This window comes from Sander lucioperca, chromosome 1 (genome assembly GCF_008315115.2).
Source record: "Sander lucioperca isolate FBNREF2018 chromosome 1, SLUC_FBN_1.2, whole genome shotgun sequence".
Taxonomy (NCBI): domain Eukaryota; kingdom Metazoa; phylum Chordata; class Actinopteri; order Perciformes; family Percidae; genus Sander; species Sander lucioperca.
Genome location: NC_050173.1, coordinates 42,934,501 through 42,950,285, shown reverse-complemented (window position 1 = coordinate 42,950,285; position 15,785 = coordinate 42,934,501).

Genomic DNA, 15,785 nt, shown 5'->3' with positions numbered 1-15,785 from the left:
CATTTCTGCATTCTAAACTCTAAAAGAAACATTATTTTAGACTTTGGTTTGACGGAGTAAATTTATATTTGGTGTTTGTTGTGTTCATACAACTACTTTTTACTTAAATTAAGTTTGCTCTGATCTTTACATTTATTTGGATTTGTGTTTTATTGGCAAAGTACTTGTTCTTGAAATGTGCTTTATTATTAAAGTTATTATATTTATTACTTTTTCCTCTCATAAAAATGTCCCTTTAAGTGTTCATGGCTTTCAAAATCTTGCAGGTATTGTTATTGTCTGTGATACCCTGCAAGACGATACACATCCACCATATCCACCTCCAGCAGATCATGGGGGCGGAAGCAGCTGGCCGTTGAGAGCAAAAGGAAATCAGGCTGCAGATCTTTGCATGCACATGAAATTGAGCAGCAAAACCACATATTGTTCTCTATCGCTGTGTCGCTGTGTTGACCCCCATGTTCTAAAGATAGACCATCAGAAAGAGCAGAATGCTGTTATTACACGTGCATACCAACGTACGTGTGCACCTGTGCGGAACGCCGTCGCCTTTGACCACTTTAACCACTTCCTCCTTTATCTACCAAAGCTCGTTGGTGAGGTCGAGATAACAGCCTGGCTCTGATGCTTTGATGCTTTTCCCTTTCTGACAGCACTAAACAAGAGGGGAAACCCACATAGTGTGCCTCCGAGCCTTCCGTCTCCAAACTTATCTTCAGCCGTGTGATGTGGGTCCATCACTGAGATCAAATCATTAATTAACATCCTTTTATTCACAGAGCACGGCTGGAGAATTTACACACTGTGGTTCGGTGGAGTAGGACGCCTTCATAATGTTGATAAGAATGTAGGAATTATGCACTGGGAAAGCACAGACACACAAATACCAAGCATGTGATATCATGACACACATTTGGGTTTTATCAAACGCTGTAAGGGAAGTGAATATGCTTCACTTTATTTGGATCTCATCACTTGGCTCTTGTATAATGCACATAGAAAGTTCATGGGACACATAGACATGCCAAAGCATGTCCAGGCCTGTGGGGTGTTACTCTGAGTGTTATCAAGTTCATGTGCACAAAAAAATGCCACCTACAGAAAAACACTCTAAGAGGTGCTCACTATAAGGCCCCCAAGATGAAGTAATCCTTTCCTATAATTAAAGGATGAGAAAACATCAAAGAAAATGTGTTGCAGTCAAAAAAAGGATATCCATTAACTGCAGGACTTAACACCCCCAAGCTCCCCTCCCCTCCCAGAAAAGAAGCAAAAGGAATAATCGCAGGTATCAAATCACATAAACAACATAAATGATCATCCTCTTCCATGAATGGTGAACTTCAGGCATTCCCAGAATTGATATGTGATGATGTTTTGGAAAATAAACGATTACATTGTGTGCAGTGTAGCTCCCTGAGGCTAGTAGCCAGTCTGTTTCTGATTCTTTTAGCTGGAATGATATTTAATAGTCACTACAAAATAAACAACAAAATAAAATACATATGGGACTAAAGAGTTTCATTATGTAAACGATAAATTTCATTGCTCTTATCTGGGTGCTCCAGAATATTTTCTTTCATGTTTCATATTTCGAGTATTTTATTTTATTGTTTCATTAAGTTGTATTCGTACCTTTAATGGAAAAAATAAATAAATAAATAATTCATCCAATTCTAATGTTCTCTGTTGATTTGTGTTTGTCACTGTGAGCTGTGGTGGAAAATGATAGTAAACAGAGAGCAGCGTGTCGGAAGTGCAATGCGTCGTGAGGTAGGTCCCCTTCAAGGCCAGGCTAATGTTGGAAGTCCCTCTAGTGGACAGAACATGTAACAACAACCACATGCTTATAGTGGCATTGACAATGCATAAGCCTGAGTAGTGTATAGTACATATTTATAACAGGCTGCATTTGAGCATTAAATATTCAAACATTATTTGAAAAAATAAATGACATTTGAATGGTATTATAGAGGAAGATTGACAGCTTTAGTTGGTATATGGACAGAAAGACAGACAGAAGCAGTGTGATGCAAAATAAACATTTCAAGTCAGAGAGAGAGAGAAAGACGGACAGTCAAGAGACAGACAGAGTGAAAGCAGCTGGGAGGCTGGGTGGGACAGCTGTGTTCTTCTGGAATGTTCTGTTATTTCCAGATCAGGAGTTTTCTTTTGACCTAAACCAAACTCTGTACTTCCATGGAGAGCTGCCTGCAGGCCCTTCTACCTCCACAGCAGGCTTTTGTGTGTGCCTGCCGTCCCTTGACCCCTTTATAGTCTTGCAATATTGGTTTAGGAACAAAAGCGGCTGGTTAATTCACTGGAGCACCTTTCCCAGTAAACTGGCTGGGCGCTCTTGCTGTGTGTGGCAGACTGCACCGCATGTAGTCGTTTTCATTGTGTCACCACCAATGAAGATAGATGAGAAAGTCCCAGACGGAGACTGCAAGTGAATATAGGAAATATTACGCTCAGAGGGAAGCAGTAAGGATTTCTCCAAGTGGAAGTGTTTGACAAATAGTGTTTGCCTTGGAATTAGATCTCAACTGAAATATTGTTCAATTTCATTTGATGCAGAAATGAAAAGGGATGTGTCCACACTCAGACAGCCACAGATCATTTTGTAAAAACAAAATTGTGCATTAAGGCAGCTACACACCGGGCCGATAACTGGTGGCCGACTTGACATGTTCAGTCGGAGACGGGGCAGTCGGAACTCACCCGGAAATGGCAAGCGGGATGACAGTGACTAAGCCTCTCAAAATCTGACGAAAATCTTTTAAACTGACCTTTGTCGATCTGAAATGAAGACTCAGCAACTGCATGGCCTATTTCTCACTTAAAATGTTTTCAGAAACAAACAAAAAGTTGAACAAAAATTGGTGAACTATTTTAGTACAATATGAGATCGTATTCTGAATGAGTCGCCAGTAATGGCCGGTTGAAAAATTCGAAATCCGGAAGCAGCAGCCAGACCCACGTGACGCGTTCGTCCAATCAGCTGCCGGTTTACAGATTAGTGCTGCCTATTGTTATGGAGACGTATTACATCTCGTCGCTTTGGTGTGTTCTGAGGCACTTTTTTGACCAACTCGGGGAGACTAATCAGTCCAACTGCCTTTTCTGCCAACGGTCGGCCGTCCGGTTTCTCCCTTTTAACATTTTTGCTTTACATTTCCCTCACAAACAATCTTTGGCCAGGCACAGACAAGCCATGTGGGGAACACATTAGCCAGACAACAGCAACCAAAAGTGTTATTTTGGCCTATAAGCTACAGGCTCCAGCGAACACAACTATCATCAACAGCTACAGATTTAGAAGCCTGCTAACATTGCCTGAAAGTTGTGTTGATTGCTCTTTGCTAATAAATAGAGAGGGAAGAGATAAAAAGTTCAATAAGAGATTCATTAGCGAGTTCTTAGCGAATGCAGTTATTTTTGCCAAATGAGAACAGGATCCAAAAGTCAATATATCTAAAAAGGTAATAAACAGTTTAAGTAAAATGTGACCGTAGCCTTCCAGCTATTAGCATTTTGGCAATTTACAAACAATTACAATATCACCACTGGTAACTGGTACATAACTAATACTTTTGCCACTGAGTTTGTGTCTGTATGTGTGCAAGTGTATACAGTATGCAGGTCCATGTGTGTTAACATGGTGTGTGTATGTATTATTTGGTGTCACTGAGGTCATAAGCAGTGTGACAGTATTGGGACACTGACGACAGGCTGGTGAAAGCTGTTCCTCCCTGTCTCACTGAACTGTCAACAGCAGTTAGTTACCCGAGCTGATGACCTGCTCTTTTCACTTTTCATCATAAACCAAATGTACGGATGTTGCGGTTTAAACACACTTTTTCTCCACATCACCGTTTGCTCATTTAATGCACAAAGACTTAAGCTGGATGCAATTTTGCAGATTGATATGAGTAAATTGCTTTAAATCGTAGCAATCTCTTAGTGCTTGTACAAACTGTGTGCAACATGTTGATGGGTTGTTATATCTCTGAATTTCCAATATAAAACATTGACTATGAACAGAATGTTTTAAAAAGCAAGTATTGTGCTTTGCACACTTAACTCAATATGCATATGCTTTCCCACCAAAAATTCTGAGGAGAGACAGCTTGAAACCAGCAGTACTGTGCAGACTTTGTAAGGGCAAGTATGACAAACGGGCACATCACAAGGGCCCCAGGGCCGATCTGTACTTGGGCTGCTGCTGTGCACCTCTGGTGTGATATTAGGGCATGTAGAATAAAAATGTAATAAAAAATAAATTAAATCCTAATGTATCCTAATGGCGTCCCATTAGGATACAGTATGTTTTGGTAGAATAAACTGAGGAACTGAGGACCTCCCACAAAAACATCCATCTATCCATCCAGCAAAACAGCAAAACGGCACATGCAGTGCGCATAACCACGTTATAATGACATTCTAATTTGAGACTACTGTGCTGACTAATTTGGGTTTGGCAAGGTCCCAGTTTCTGAGAAGTTATGGTAGCCTCTGTGTAAGATAGTACATTATAAAGGTGAAATATAACAGGCTATGCTGAAAAATATCATCAATCAAATGACTGTGAAAATTTCATATATGGCAAAAATTGATTTTTGTGTGTTTGTTTTTGTTAACAATAATAAGACAAGAAAGGCTTACAAAGCATACTTGCCTGAAAACTTGGAACATGATGATGTTTTGTAGAAATTTTCTTTGTGGAGATAGTATTATCATCTACACAGTTCGGACCCAATGTTTTCATTTGATCACTTAAATTAAATTAGTACAATATAGGTTGTTACATTTACATGTTGTTACAAGTCTAACAAAATGCACACACTTGTATGCTTGCATACGTGTATGTGATGCACATTAAGTATGAGTGTGTGCCGAGGGCACAGGTATCTCCACAGGTATCTCTCCTCAGGCCTGCACTTCCTTTTGCTAAACTTCTTACATCGCTCTGAGGTAACACGTGTCACCGATGGAAGCCAGTTTGACGGGCCCTGACACTTGCAGTGCTTTGAGGATCAACATGACAGTTTCCCAACGAGAGCTTTTTACTGGCATGGGGAGCGAAAACATGAAAAAGAAAAAAAAAGAGCTGCCGGCTGTCAGAGGCTGTAAATGGTGATTTTGTTTCACTTCCCCAAGTTTCCCCAAAGCCTTATTGAACCGTGTCCAAAACCAGCATGTTTGGCCCTGCCATGAGGAAAGACAGCCATGTTATTTATTTCTAAGCTATAGGATGTACTTAGGGAGGTGTTGATAGTGCTTCACATGCCATATTGTGGCTTCTCTGCAGCAACTGGCTCCACTGTTGTGCACTGCAATCAGCCTCTGTTGCGGGCAGGGTTAATTAATGCAGTCGGAATGTAAAGAGTGTTGCTTGTCAGCCAAGCGCATGCCCGCTGGCATTTTATCAGCTTGTCACATTAATGGAATACGGTGCATGTAGAGATTGCTCAATTTCCATTTCAACTTTTAAACTTTGTCTGGCTCCAGCTAATGATGTAAGAGTTAAATCGAGCATTAAAGTCATTGAGAGGCTGCAACAAAAACCACCAACACACTCCAATACTGTTTTGAAGTTTCTTGTATGCATGCACATATAAGGTTAAGAACAGCTATTGCTTGCAAGGCAGGGATTAACACAACATTTGTCTCATAAAATCTTGTGATCCATTGTGACAGAAGTACTGTACTTTCTGTGTGGATACTAATTTACTGCCATGCTTTGGAAACTGTGAAGTCACACTTTATGACTGATTAAAGGAGAGGTTTAAGAAAAAACTTAAATTTAAGTATTCGTCACATTAATACAAAACTTTCTGATTTGACAATAATGTGTCACTGAAACCTTATATTTATTATTATGTGACATTCACAATTAAGTGACCAGTAGTTCATTTTCTAGGGTTCATCTTTGGGGTTAATGTTACGTTATCAGTGGGTTAAGGTTAAGTTAAATAATTGTAGTTGCATATTTATTTTTTGTTATACTGTAAATACTGTAGTTCAAAGGAGCTATATGAACTAGTCTTATGACCAAATCATGAAATCAAAGTATCTTTGCATGTTTCTGTTTACTTTTGCAACACTTAAAGAACTGCAATGCGTAGGTGGTTAGAGTTGCAAATTTTGGATGTGATGTTTGAATGGTTCGAAAAATAATGGAAATGGAAAAGGAAAACACCAGAAGGATGCCCATCTGGAGGGTAGTGGCAATCTGCTATTATGTTGTTTTATATGCTCAAGTATTGAAACATTTAGCCATTTATGCCATTTTAGCCCACTTTGTTTATCCACATTATCCATTATCCACAACTTTATTTAAACATCAATAACATTACAAAAAAATCAAGTCCTTATATTGATACTAGGGACAAAAGGTGTCTGCTTACAGTCTGATGAATGTTGTACACAAGAGTCATCAGGTTCGAGGGTTGTTTTTGAGAATTGAGTGAAATACAGTACAGCAGACTCCACCCTGGTTGGCTCAGGAACGAGAAAAAAAATGGAACCAGATCAGTCTGGTTCAAAATACATGTAAAGATCCTGAGTTCCAAAAACATTTCCTGGGTTCCTAGAAGGGCCAATAGCGCCTACAGTCATTGCTTCTTACTGAATGATTATCATTTTAAATGTACAAAACTCAACAAAGACATATAACATTTATAAATGCAAGTGCATTTACTTGCATAGGCAACACAACAACTGCTGTACGAGTGATTACTATAATAATAACGATTTTACTTTGTGCAGCACTTTTTACAACAGAATTACAAAGTGTAACAGTGCACAATCTGCTTCTTTCTTCTCTGACCTGTGATCCAAACTAAAGCCTGTAGTTATCTGCCTGCCCCCCCTCCTCTCTCTGCTCTCAACATCTACAAGTCACGTCATGCCACTCATCCCTTTATTACTCCTAAATAAAGAAACCTATCATGGATTGCCTCTGTGGAGCTGCTTGGTGTTTTGTTTCTTCCTTCGGGCTCTGCAGTTGTCAGAAGCATTTCCTACTGTGCAGAGACAAACTCATTTTACAGAAGGAAAAACAAGCAGAGTACACTGCTCTCCATAACAACAACATAAAAAATATTCTCTCCAACATGTCTCATCAGATGTATCCGCTCTCATTGCCATGGAAATGCAAAGTTGAATCCACCCTTAAGCACACACAAAACACTAAAAGAATTAAAAGACAGACATACAAATGTGTAGAGTATTGTGACCGATTGCCAGATAGCTTAGACACAAAGCACTCACACATAAGCAAAACAAACCCCACCCATACATATATTAACACTGTCATGACACAGAAGGCACACAACAAAAAAATCCAGGTGATACCTTTTGTACCTACAACATCTACAATAAGTTAAAATGATCTACACAATGCCAAAGGTTCAATTATCATACAGAACAACAGTCTTTGATTTGGTTGCTACCATGTGTAATAACAATGTACATTGAATTCTATTTGTCCACTCATAAAAAAAAGTAGTTTTTCCTGTTGTAGGGAGACTCTGATTGTTAAAGGTAACGTATTGTAAAAAGCGAAATTTTAATGCCAAGAAGGACGAGGTGCTATATAAATACTCTGGACGTGTGTAGTCTTTTGCTTTAAAACGAGCAGTCAGGACTTCTGTAATGTTGTGATGTCACAACTATAGTATACATAGAAAGTGCAGCTACAGTGCTGTCACAGTCATTCCCCGGCTTCAATGATGGTGCAGAGACACAGAGAGTGCAGATGCGGAAGACCCGGATACACTGACCAATCAGAGAAGACAGGGCTTTTTTCGGGAGGGGGGCTTAAAGGACAAATCCGGCGTAAAATGAACCTAGGGGTTAATAGCATGTGTACCGAGTCGACAGTTCTCTGGGATTTGTTTTCATGCTAATCGAATGTGACCAGTTTTAGCGAAAACCGCTAATTAGCTTATAACACTGGTCGTCGGGGCACTGGTAAAGGAAAAAGAAATCACTATTTCAATACCACTAACTAGAACTTTGTAAGTGTACAAACAGTTTATTAAAAAGATAGTTTATAAAGACAGTACCATTCACGTATACAGGCAGGCGCCATCTTGGGAAAACAGTCATGACCAGTCGAACGACGAACGCCGTGTTACCAGTAACATAGTGTAACGTGAGGGTTCGGTATGTGGTGGTGGATCACTCTTTATGAGAATAAACAGCAAGATGGAGATGGATGACTTTCTCAAGCGGTACTTTACTGAACACCACTCACAACAACAACACTTCCTTGTTCGGACCTTCCACGTGACTGAACTAACCAATCAGAAGCGAGAACTTAGGTAGAGACTGAGGTAAACATGAGGGAATCAGAGAGGCAGATTCAACAGAATATCCTGACTGTGTTAAATATGTAAACATGTAAATATGGAACTAATAATTGTGTAACATAAATATGTAAATGATTAACTGACTAAACATTGTAAATACATTTCTAGTAAATTAACTCAAATATAAATTATATTAAATTCTGAGCCTTACACCATTCAAATATGAATTAACTCCATTTCTAAACCTTACAATAGCTCAAGCACGGCGTTCGTTGTTCGACTTGTTTTTGTGACTGTTTTACCAAGAAGGCGCCTACCTGTATACGTGAATGGTACATGTAGGGACACTCATTATGTCACCGTGGAAGTGTGGTGCTATTTTGAGCCTTGTTAGTAGTATAGAAATAGCAATTTCTTTATGCTTTACCCCTGCCCCGACGACTAGCGTTATAAGCTAATTAGCAGTTTGTGATAAAACTGGTCACAGTCGATTAGCATGAAAACATATCCCAGAGAACGGTCGACTCGGTACACATGTGTTATTAACCCGTAGGTTCATTTTGTGCCGGACTTGTCCTTTAAAGAGACAGGTGCTAAAACAGAGTGTTTCAAAAAGAGGGTGAATACACAGCCCAGTCTCATGGCAGTTCGTGAAATGGTCACGTTATTTAATCTATTGATACGTGTTCACGGGGACGTTTTTCTCGTTTTTTACGTGGTGGCCAGCACAAAAATGTGAAGTAATGCATTTCAATGGGAAGCATATTTCGTGGTCACAGCACGAAAATGGTAGGGAGTAGTATAAAAAGCTGAAAATCTGCATAGGGAGACTGGTCGGGGTGGTGGATGGGTCAGACAACACAGGACTTTCACCTGGGTGAGCGGGGATCCCGTCCCGCGTGTGGCGTTTTGTTTCCCGTAGTCTTCCTAATCACAACCGTTCCGTTATTGTCGCGCGTCCCCAGCGGCCGTCTCCCGGCGTGTGTGGCGTCCTTTCCCTTTAGTGTTTTTCCTAAACCCAACCTCCGCCATCCCGTTACTGTGGCACGTCCCCAGCGGCTGTCCCCAGCGGCCGTCCCACGCGGCCATCTCCCGGCATGTGAGGTGTCCTTTCCCCGTAGTGTTTTTCCTAAACCTCCGCCATCCCGTTATTGTCGCGCGTCCCCCGCGGCTGTCTCCCGGCGTGTGAGGCGTCCTTCTCGGCCGCCTCCCGGCATATGAGGCGTCCTTTTCGGCCGTCTCCCGGTGTGTATGAGGCGTCCTTTTCGGCCGTCTCCCGGCGTGTGAGGCGTCCTTTCCCCGTAGTCGTGTCCCCAGCGGCCGCCTCCCGGCATATGAGGCGTCCTTTTCGGCCGTCTCCCGGCGTGTGAGGCGTCCTTTCCCTGTAGGGTATTTCGTGCTGGACACCACGAAAAAAATTTGAAAAACGTCCCAGTGAACACGTATCAATAGATTAAAAATAACGTGACATTTACACGAACTGCCGTGAGACCGGGTTGGAATACAGGTATATTCAGACAGACGGTATGAGAAAAGTTATGTGTTTTACAATTGAAGCACGTAAACAAACCCAAAATACAAGTATGAACCTGAAAATGAGGATAATGTGGAACCCTTAAAGTAAATGAGGTTCCTAATGACAAGATAATGTTCTGGTAACAAAAAAGTGAAAAGCGAAATTAGGGGAGTGTCTTTATTACAAGATTTTGGAAAGCAAAATGGGTTAAAGTGACGAATGGATCTGAGCCAGCTGTAGAATATCCACAAGCTCAAACAATGAAGTACATGACAGCTTCTTTCTGATTCAGCAGGGGACACATCATCACAGAGAATTGTTTGGATGCCACTGAGAAACACCTGAATGAAATTACACCCATGGAAAAATATTTCCATGTAAACTCTTGTACACTGCTAACAATGCTTGCTATGTAAACCACACCACATTCAGCATGTTTGCAAAACATGAGGCTGTTTTCAGTCCACCATCAGTCAAGCTTCAAATAGCACAGAAATGAATAAATGTTTATGCGCAGATATAAGAAATACTGGTGGCACTTTTATTTTATTTTACATCTTATGCACTCTGCACTTTGCATTATTTTTCCAAAGGAAAATGTTTGCAAATTATATATATATTTTCTTTCAACTGTCAGATGCATTAAGATGTCCAGCGACTTGATGGTTGAGAGACTCTAATTTGGAGCAGACATCTAATTTGACTATGTTTTATAACATACCAGAGACGACTGTACCAGTGCAGGATGATGTTGTGCATGCCAAGATCAATAATCTTCGAAAAATACACCAATCTGCAGCTTAATTGTCATGTTCAAACATCTTAAAGTTACACTGCGTAAGAATTTCTCCCATCTAGCGGTGAAATTGTATATGACAACCAACTGAATATTACTTTCTAGCCCTTCCTCCTACGGTGGCCGAACCCGAAATTAGCTCTCTCCATCGTTTACACGCAGCTGTTCTAGCCACTTCAATATTAACTTTGGTCTTGTTGCTTTGTCTGTCACGTTGTCGTTTTAATTCTCTTTTTCGCTTCCCTGGCGAGTAATCTGGCATTACCTTGCATTCGTCACGGTGCCAATAGGTGTAAGAGGGCAAAATGCAGAGGTATGTCCCTCTTTGGCTGATGTATTTTAAAGATGGAGGCTCTACATGGCTGCCGTCATTCGAGCGAGTCGCTCCTATGTATTCTGAATGATTGTGAACGTCAGATTCTACGCTTACGAGAATACTTTGATTAGTTGGTGGAAGTAATTACACATGAATGAGTACATATTTGTGAAAGAACAAAGGGGGTTTTGCTAAGAATCAACTCAAAATATTACACAATGTAGGTTTAAAAATGATTGTAAATAGTACTGTTGGCACATAATTGCTCCCAGAAGATGCCTGGTACAACCATTGACCTTCTACAGCGGAGGCTTTACCAGCGCACTTTTGGGAGCACTTTTTTGTTCTAGGGCATCTAGACAGTGATTGTAAAGAGACGTGTGCTAGGAGCTATCCTTTAAGATAATCACGGTAGATAATTCTACGTATTTCTTTTAAACTCCAGGCTCTTACCCCTAAATTCCACCAGGCACGTCTGAAGACACCAACCGTGACACAGTACATCCCAGAAGCATTCCAGCAGCGTCTCTCCGCTCTGCTCCTCTAAAAATACGTGCTAGGTCTATTTTTGACGAACACGCAAGGCATTGCACAGTCTGGGCAGGACGTGGAAGGGCTAGAGCATGCAGTCATTTTTCAAAATAAACACCCTGTGCAGACTCCCGATCGTATATCACATCACTACACTACACACAACTAAAACAGACACAAATCTTTGATCCGTGTCCATTCATAACTGGACTAAATGGAAGAAACCATTCAACTATATAAACAACAAAACACAAATATCCAGGGAAAATGACCAAAACAACAGAATCTGCAAGTCGGGCAGGCAGGACGCTCCACTCCTGAGACGCTGCCGGTGAGGTATGGCACATAGCGGAATGACGGAACAAAACCACGGCACAGCCAGAACGAGGCGCATCTAGCCTGATGGAATCTCCAGCTCACTTTAATCTGGTAAATTTAGATGTAAATAAACCAGTGAAAAAAATGTAATGCATCAGTAAAGTCCACTGCTCAAACACACTCAGTATTCTCATTGTTCCCATTTTATCCATGGCCACATATTGCTGACATTCAAACCCAAAGTGGGATTTTTTTTTTTTACTTAATTGGGAGGGTTTTTTAACACTGGCCTTTGTAAGGTTACTTAAGTATTTTCAAGATAAAATATTATTTTCTTCCTTCCCTAAAAAGCTGACTTTTATCAGAAGTTTAGTTTTCATCCTTCAATGGGGATTTATTCTCCTTGCCAGAGTTTTGTCAATGGCAACCAGTGCCACAAGTGCACTTGCAGCTCCCATGATGCCTCTGGCTTTTCTCTGGCTCCTGTCAACAGCTGAGAGTCAATGGCTGGGCAAAGGCATGGAGGATGAGGGCTAAGGACACAATGGGGCTCTGACAGGCTCCTTTTCTGATGGCCTCATGTGCCTTGTCGGTTGTGATAAGTTGCATGAATAAAGAAAAACAGAGGCACAGCTGAGCATGCTAATAGAGTAATTGTGGCGGGATTTCAGACAGGGGGCCGGAAGCCCGCCAACTCTTTCAAAAAGGTCTTTGCACCCTCCCCACCTCACAGCATACCCACCTCTTCACCCCCTCTCATCATCCAACCTTCCCCTCCACCAAACAGCCTTCCCCATTAGCTTTGCCAAGGACTTGCAGAGTTATTTTAACCGGTTGATTTCCCAACAGAATGACCAACACACCCCCTCCAGCTCCCCTTTGCTTAATAACCCCATACCAATATGAAGAAAAAGAGGGGGGAAAGCCTTTGTATTAACAAGTCCAAAAGTGCAGACAAAACACGTCTATGAACACAGCGCAGCTTTCACACATTAAGAAATCTGTCCTCGGTCCGGAGGCATTTGATAGTTTCATTTCGGCATGGATCCCAGAGGGGCCCGAGTGCAGCTGCGTCCATTCTGCTCGTCTATTTTGGAGAGAGAAAGGCAGGCAGGCAGGACTGTCACGGCAGCCATATGAAGTCTGTTGCTTAAAAACAAGCAAGAGTCTAAAGGTTATGTCTCCAGAACAATGACCGTGACCACGTTCTGTTAACCTCCACATTTCAACCCGAATCTAACATGAAGACAACACAGTTTAATCTCACAGTTTATCCATTGTATGTCATGCTGCCTTTATGCACATTTGTACAATATAGTAACTGCCTATACACTGTTAGATGCTGCTGTCTCATACCGTGTTTTCATACTTTCAAGGCATGCATGCCATTGCTGTGCATGTAAATATAGATGTAACTAGCTGTAGACAAGTTACAGTTCGTGTTTCAGAATATCCCAAATTCAAATAGTCATCCCCCTAAAGAATGATACCCATATTTCCTTGGAGATTGCAGAATTGATATAAATATATGATATGTAACATATGAGCTATGATAATGGAGATTTTTGCTGTGAATGTATTACTGTATGTAGTAATAGTGTAAGCATTTTCTCAATAAATCTTTATTTCTATATTCCTGGAAGCGATCACTTTTACAACTCAGTTGAACATACTGTGTGGATTTTTTGTTGTTTGTTGTTGGCAAGGTAACTTCTAATAGAGGTATCAGATTACTGTCATTATACACAATAAACACGCTTTATTTCATACAGTAGTTATCAGGGCTATAGTTCTTAAGTCAGGTCTGGAATTCTGAATCTATACATTCTATACATTGATTAGCTTGATATTAGAAGATAGATCATTCTTGTTTATTGATCCACCCTAACTCCTTAATCTAGCTAACTCGTTCTAGCTAGGACTCGATTTTGCTCTGGACTCAGTCTTGACTTGGTCTTGACTGCCTTTGGACTTTAGTTTTGACTTGGACTCGACTGGACCTGGTCCTGGACTTGTCTTGGACTCGATTAAATTGGTCTTTTCTGGGTCCCAGGGTGTCGCATGACCTGCAGGTCTAACTGGGACTATGCCAAAAAAAACATTAAAATGCTGTTACTACCCTGGGGTTAGATGTATTTCTCACCAAAATAATGTAAATAATGTAAAAGCTGCCTACAGCCCTTTTTAAAGAACTGTAGACAAAGTTGTTTAGTGTACAAGCCCTCCACAACTGCTCCCACTACCAACATCAACTCAAGAACTTTAACAAAGACAGCAAATTAGGCAGGTAGGAGTTCTGTAAAAGTATTCACCGTAGGTTGAACTTCTTGCTGTGTGCGAAATGTGTTGAGTTTGCTGTTGTCAGCACATGCTTCCCCATGTTGTAAGAGTAACCAGAGCCTGACATTTCTTTATGTGAGCAAACAAACATCTCTTAAATGTAGATGGTGGGGGGACGGGAAGTCACGTGTGCAGCCTCGATCCCAAATTGTTGACACAATCTGCACTCTGTGCCACCTAATTCCCGGATGCCGGATCATCCTGTCTTCCAAATCTCCCCAAATCCCACGGACAGTGGGCCCTAAGAGGCCCTGTTTACCCCGGGCCCGCCGGCCACGGCAGCCTCAGACCCCCTCCCCATTTTCTCCCGCACGACACAGTCACGCACTCATCAGTTAATGCTGAACATCTGGAAGGATTAGCAATGTCAGGCCAATCAGAGTTGAGCTGACAGATCCCAATGAAATGCCATTCTGCAGCTGCGCTCGGCATTCAAGTGCTTTCGGAATCCCATTTCTCCTCCTCTCTTTCCTTTCCCGTCTTTCCTCTTTCTACTCCTCTCCTACTTTCCTCCATTCCTCGTATCTATTATCCCTTTTTCTGTTCTCCTGATGATCAAATCATCTTGCATAAAGTAGACATTCAGCTTTAATCATAACAGAAAACATTTTAAAGTATAGAAAAATCTGTATATTGATCGTAGAAATGTTTATAGTAACTCGGGTACAGTGGCATTGGGACAAATTAAATAAATAAACATCATTGCATCATCTCTGTTGGAGACTGATAGCACTGATTAAAAAATTAAAGAACGTCCACATCAAGCTGTGGATGTTCTTTCCCATCACATATTCTATGTTTATACATAATCTGCAATATCTATATATTGTCTGATTATGGTTAAACAAGTTGGAAGTTACAGAAGAATATTAGATTATTAGGACAAGTGAAAATGGGAGACACGCAGAAAAGGAGAGAAGTGGGGAAGTGAAGTGAGGTCGAGGCACCACCTGTTTCGAATGTTTGCAGGTATAAATCTTCTGTGCACTAGTTGCACCACGCATGCAGCTACAATGATGGATTAAACACAAAGTCAAAAGTGCAAAATGAACTTGTTACCCAAATGCTTGTGGTTGGAACCTCAGTAAAGCATAAAGATTTTATTGTTGACCTTAGAAGTGGTATTTTCACATAATAATCTTACCTCAAGGTAAACTCATGGCTACCTCATGGTTTTCATTAAAGAGATACTGAGCCAACTAAAATGGTATGATGCATTTGAAAGCTCTGGAAAATATGGTCCATAAAAGATAATTTTATTAAACAAGGACTTCAGATACCTTTTTTCTAAAAAGGTTATCTAACTTATTGTAAAGAAATGCTTAAAGAGTTGTTTTACTTTGCACTGTATATGTCTCCTGTCAGTTATTACATTACCTAATGCAGTACAATGAGTCCTTTTAGGGCCTATTCAAGTCTGGCCATTACATCTGCAGTTGGGAAATTCACTTTCAATAGCACATTATATAAGCTTATATGTGAAGGCAAATACTAAGGCAGATAAACAATTATATTTTTCCAGATGAGACCCCTATGACGTTCGTCTACCCCCGCTGGTGATGAAATTGCATGAGATCAAGTTGCTGGAATGCACCAGCGGTTTCGGTTCTACTGGGACTAATCGCTGGGGTTTGCTGAGGCTCGCATGGA